This window comes from Oncorhynchus kisutch, linkage group LG20 (genome assembly GCF_002021735.2).
Source record: "Oncorhynchus kisutch isolate 150728-3 linkage group LG20, Okis_V2, whole genome shotgun sequence".
Classification (NCBI taxonomy): domain Eukaryota; kingdom Metazoa; phylum Chordata; class Actinopteri; order Salmoniformes; family Salmonidae; genus Oncorhynchus; species Oncorhynchus kisutch.
Window position 1 is genome coordinate 17,944,766 of NC_034193.2, and position 6,000 is coordinate 17,950,765.

Here is a 6,000-nt window from a genome sequence, read left to right on the forward strand (position 1 = left end):
TTGTGGGCAGAACTGAAAAAGCGTGTGTGAGCAAGGAGTCCTACAAACCTGACTCAGTTACACCAGCTCTGTCAAGAGGAATGGGCCAAAATTCACCCAACTTATTGTGGGAAGCTTGTGGAAGGTTACCGGAAATGTTTTACCGAATTTAGGCAATGCTACCAAATACTAATTTAGTGTATGTAAACTTCTGCCCCTCTGGGAATGTGATGAAAGAAATAAAAGCTGAAAGAAATCATTCTCTCTACTATTATTCTGACACTTCACATTCTTAAAATGAAGTGGTGATCCTAACTGACCTAAAACAGGGAATTTTTACTGGGATTAAATGTCAAGAATTGTGAAAAACTGAGTTTAAATGGGAGACAGGATGGACAGCTGATTGTCCTCGCAGTGGCAGACCACGTGCAACAACACCTGCACAGGATCGGTACAGCCGAACATCACACCTGCAGGACAGGTACAGGATGGCAACAACAACTGCCCGAGTTACACCAGGAATGCACAATCCCTCCGTTAGTTCTCAGACTATCCGCAATAGGCTGAGAGATGCTAGACTGAGGGCTTGTAGGCCTGTTGTAGGCAGGTCCTCACCAGACATCACCGGCAACAACGTCGCCTATGGGCACAAACCTACCGTCGCTGGACCAGACAGGACTGTCAAAAAGTGCTCTTCATGGTTTTGTCTCACCAGGTGCGATGGTCAGATTCCCGTTTATCGTTGAAGGAATGAGCGTTACACCGAGGCCTGTACTCTGGAGCGGGATCGATTTGGAGGTGGAGGGTCCGTCATGGTCTGGGGCGGTGTGTCACAGCATCATCGGACTGAGCTTGTTGTCATTATAGGCAATCTCAACGTTGTGCATTACAGGGAAGACATCCTCCCCCCTCATGTGGTACCCTTCCTGCAGGCTCATCCTGACATGACCATCCAGCATGACAATGCCACCAGCCATATTGCTCATTCTGTGGTGATTTTCTGCAAGACAGGAATGTCAGTGTTCTGCCATGGCCAGCGAAGAGCTCGGATCTCAATCCCATTAAGCACATCTGGGACCTGTTGGATCAGAGGGTGAGGGCTAGGGCCATTCCCCCCAGAAATGTATGGGAACTTGCAGGTGCCTTGGTGGAAGAGTGGGTTAATATCTCACAGCAAAAACTGGCTAATCTGGTGCAGTTCATGAGGAGGAGATGCACTGCAGTACTTAATGCAGCTGGTGGCCACACCAGATACTGACTGTTACTTTTGATTTTGACCCCCCATTTGTTCAGGGACACATTATTCCATTTCTGTTAGTCACGTGTTTGTGGAACTTGTTCAGTTTATGTCTCAGTTGTTGAATCTTGTTATGTTCATACAAATATTTACACATGTTAAGTTTGCTGAAAATAAACACAGTTGACAGTGAGAGGACGTTTCTTTTTTTGCTGAGTTTACATACAGTACTAGTCAAAAGGTTGGACACACCTACTCATTCCAGGGTTTTTCTTTATTTGTACTATTTTCTACAATGTAGATTAATAGTGAAGACATCAAAACTATGAAATAACACATATGGAATCATGTAGTATCCAAAAGGGTGTATGTTATATTTGAGATTCTTCAAAGTAGCTACCCTTACCCTTGATGACAGCTTTGCATGCTCTTGGCATTCTCTCAACCAGCTTCATGAGGTAGTCACCTGGAATGCATTTCAATTAACAGCCTTGTTAAAATGTAATTAGTGGATTATTTTCCTTCTTAATGCGTTTCAGCCAATCAGTTGTGTTGGGACAAGGTAGGGGTGGTATACAGAAGATAGCCCTATTTGAAAAAGACCAAGTTCATATTATCGCAAGAACAGCTCAAATAACCAAAGAGAAATGACAGTCTATCATTAATTTAAGACATGAAGGTCAGTCAATACGGATTTTTCAAGAACTTTGAAAGTTTCTTCAAGTGCTGTCTCAAAAACCATCAAGCGCTACATAGAAGATAGCTCTATTTGAAAAAGACCAAGTCCATATTATGGCAAGAACAGCTCAAATAAGCAAAGAGAAATGACATTCCATCATTACTTTAAGACATGAAAGTCAGTCAATACGTAACATTTCAAAAACTTTGAAAGTTTCTTCATGTACAGTCGCAAAAACCATCAAGCACTATGATGAAACTGGCTCTCATGAGCACCGCCACATGAAAGGAAGACCTAGAGTTACCTCTGCTGCAGAGGAAAAGTTTATTAGAGTTAACTGCACCTTAGATTGCAGCCCAAATAAATGCTTCACAGAGTTCAAGTAACAGACACATCTCAACATCAACTGTTCAAAGGAGACTGCGTGAATCAGGCCTTCATGGTCGAATTGCTGCAAAGAAACCACTATTAAAGGACACCAATAAGAAGAATAGACTTGCTTGGGCCATGAAACACAAGCAATAGATATTAGGAAGACCCAGAGTTACCTCTGCTGCGGAGGATACATTTATTAGAGTTAACTGCACCTTAGATTGCAGCCAAAATAAATGCTTCACAGAGTTCAAGTAACAAACACATCTCAATATCAACTGTTCAGAAGAGACGCGGTAGCAGCTACCGAGTGGCCCAGCCCCGAAGCTAGCCTTGAGCTAGGCCCATCTCCCGGACTGCTCAGTGGACCCTATGATCACTCGCTACACAGCTGATGCCTCCTGGACTCTTCACTAACACGACTAGAAGCCACTACATCACCGGATTCCTGCCGTAAGCTCTGGACCTTTGCATCGGATCATCACAGCTAGCTAGCTGCTACCGAGTGGCTATAGTGGATAACGCCTTTGTCCCGAAGCTAGCACCAGTTAGCCTCGAGCCCAGCTAGCAAATGAAATTACTCCAGGTACAATACCTCTTTTTCCAATTGGCCTGGACCCTTTGTCGACACGGAGCCCTGTCGATCCATCACGATTGGTCTGCCAACGTTATTCCATCCGTTGTGCCCTCAACCGGCCTTTGCCGTACATCGTGAAGACGCTTCTGCTAGCCCCGGCCTGCAATCTTTACGAATGCTGTGTCTCCTGCTTGTTAGCGTAGTAACAACTACCTAACGGCTTCCCTGTTTCATATATTGCTGTTCACTGGACCAGCCCCAGCCTCGAACTCAGGCCCTGTGTGTAGTTAATTGACCCTCTCTGCCCATTCATCGCCATTTTACCTGTTGTCGTTGTCTTAGCCGATTAGCTATTGTTGTCTTACCCGTTGTTGTCTTAGCTAGCTCTCCCAATCAACACCTGTGATTGCTTTATGTCTCTTTCTAATGTCAATATGCTTTGTATGCTGTTGTTTAGGGTAGTTATCATTGTTTTATTTTACTGCGGAGGCCCTAGCCCCACTCAACATGCCTCAGATACCTCTTTTCTCCCACTTCCCACACACCTCACCTAGCATAACTAGTGCCTCCAGAGATGCAACCTCTCTCATCATCGCTCAATGCCTAGGTTTACCTCTACTGTACCCGCACCCTTCCATACCCCTGTCTGTACATTATGCCCTGAATCTATTCTACCAAACATAGAAACCTGCTCCTTTTATTCTCTGTCCCCAACGTGCTAGACGACCAGTTGTGATAACCTTTAGCTATACCCTCATCCTACTCCTCCTCTGTTCCTCGGGTGATGTAGAGTTTAACCCAGGCCCTGGGTGTCCCCAGGCGCTCTCATTTGTTGACTTCTGTAAACATAAAAGCCTTGGTTTCATTCATGTTAACATCAGAAGCCTCCTCCCTAAGTTTGTTATACTCACTGCTTAAGCACACTCCGCCAACCCTGATGTCCTTGCCGTGTCTGAATCCTGGCTTAGGAAGGCCACCAGAAATTCTGAGGTTTCCAACCCCAACTACAACATTTTCTGTCCAGATAGAACTGCCAAAGGGGGAGGAGTTGCAATCTACTGCAGAGATAGCCTGCAAATTTCTGTCATACTTTCCAGGTCTATGCTCAAACAGATTGAGCTTCTAATTTAAAAAATGAATCTCTCCAGAAATAAGTCACTCACTGTTGCCGCCTGTCATAGACCCCTCTCAGCTCCCAGCTGTGCCCTGGACACCATATGTGAATTGATTGACACCTATCTATCTTCAGAGTTCGTTCTGCTAGGTGACCAATACTGGGATATGCTTTACACCCCGGCCGTCCTACAATCTAAGCTAGATTAGATTGCCCTCAATCTCACACAAATTATCAAGGAACCCACCAGGTACAACACTAAATCCGTAAACATGGGCACCCTCATAGATATTATCCTGACCAACCTGCACTCCAATACACCTCTGCTGTTTTCAATCAGGATCTCAGCGATCACTGCCACATTGCCTGCATCCGTTATGGGTCCGCGGTCAAACGACCACCCCTCATCACTGTCAAACGCTCCCTTAAACACTTCTGTGAACAGGCCTTTCTAATCGACCTGGCCTGGGTATCCTGGAATGATATTAACCTCATCCCGTCAGTAGAGGATGCCTGGTTGTTCTTTAAAAGTTATTTCCTCACCATCTTAAGCATGCCCCTTTCAAAAATGTAGAACTAAGAACAGATATAGCCCTTGGTTCACTCCAGACCTGACTGCCCTCGACCAGTACAAAACATCCTGTGCCGTACTGCACTAGCATCGAATAGTCCCCGTGATATGCAACTTTTCAGGGAAGTCAGGAACCAATACACACAGTCATTTAGGAAAGCAAAGGCTAGCTTTTTCATCCAGACATTTACATAACTCCAAAAAGTTCTGGGTCTCTGTGAAGTCCATGGAGAATAAGAGCACCTCCTCCCAGCTGCCCACTGCACTGAGGCTAGGAAACACTGTCACCACGATAAATCCACGATAATCGAGAATTTCAATAAGCATTTCTCTATGGCTAGCCATGCTTTCCTCCTGGCTACCCCAACAGTTCCGCACCCCCCGCAGCTAACTTTCCCAAGCCTACCCAGCTTCTCCTTCACCCAAATCCAGATGGCAGATGTTCTGAAAGAGCTACAAAATCTGGACCCGTACAATTCAGCTGGGCTAGACAATCTGGACCCTCTCTTTCTAACATTATCCGCCCCTATTACTAGTCTGTTCAACCTCTCTTTCGTATCGTCCGAGATTCCTAAAGATTGGAAAGCTGCCGCAGTCATCCCCGTTTTCAAAGGGGGTGACACTCTAGACCCAAACTGTTGCAGATCTGTATCCATCCTGCTCTGCCTTTCCAAAGTATTCGAAAGCTAAGTTAACAAACAGATCACTGACCATCTCGAATCCCACCGTAGCTTCTCCGCTGTGCAATCTGGTTTCTGAGCTGGTCATGACTGCACCTCAGCCACGCTCAAGGTCCTAAACAATATCATAACCGCCATTGATAAAAGACGTCTTCATTGACCTGGCCAAGGCTTTCGACTCAATCATGGTATTCTTATCGGCGGACTCAACATCCTTGGTTTCTCAAATGACTGCCTTGCCTGGTTCACCAACTACTTCTCAAATAGAGTTCAGTGTGTCAAATCGGAGGGTCTGTTGTCTGGACCTCTGGCAGTCTCTATGGGGGTACCACAGGGTTCCATTCTTGGGCCGACTCTTTTCTCTGTGTATATCAATGATGTCGCTCTTGCTGCGGGTGATTCCTTGATCCACATCTATGCAGACGGCACCATTCTGTATACATCTGGCCCTTCTATGGATACTGTGTTAACAAACCTCCAAATGAGTTTCAATGCCGTACAACACTCCTTCTGTGGCCTCCAACTGCTCTTAAACGCTAGTAAAACTAAATGCATGCTTCAACCGATTGCTGCCCGCACCCGCCCGCCCGACTAGCATCACTACTCTGGACGGTTCTGACTTAGAATATGTGGACAACTACAAATACCTAGGTGTCTGGCTAGACTGTAAACTCTCCTTCCAGACTCATAATAAGCATCCCCAATACAAATTACATCTAGAATCGGCTTCCTATTTCACAACAAAGCCTCCTTCACTCACGCTGCCAAACATACCCTCGTAAAACTGACTA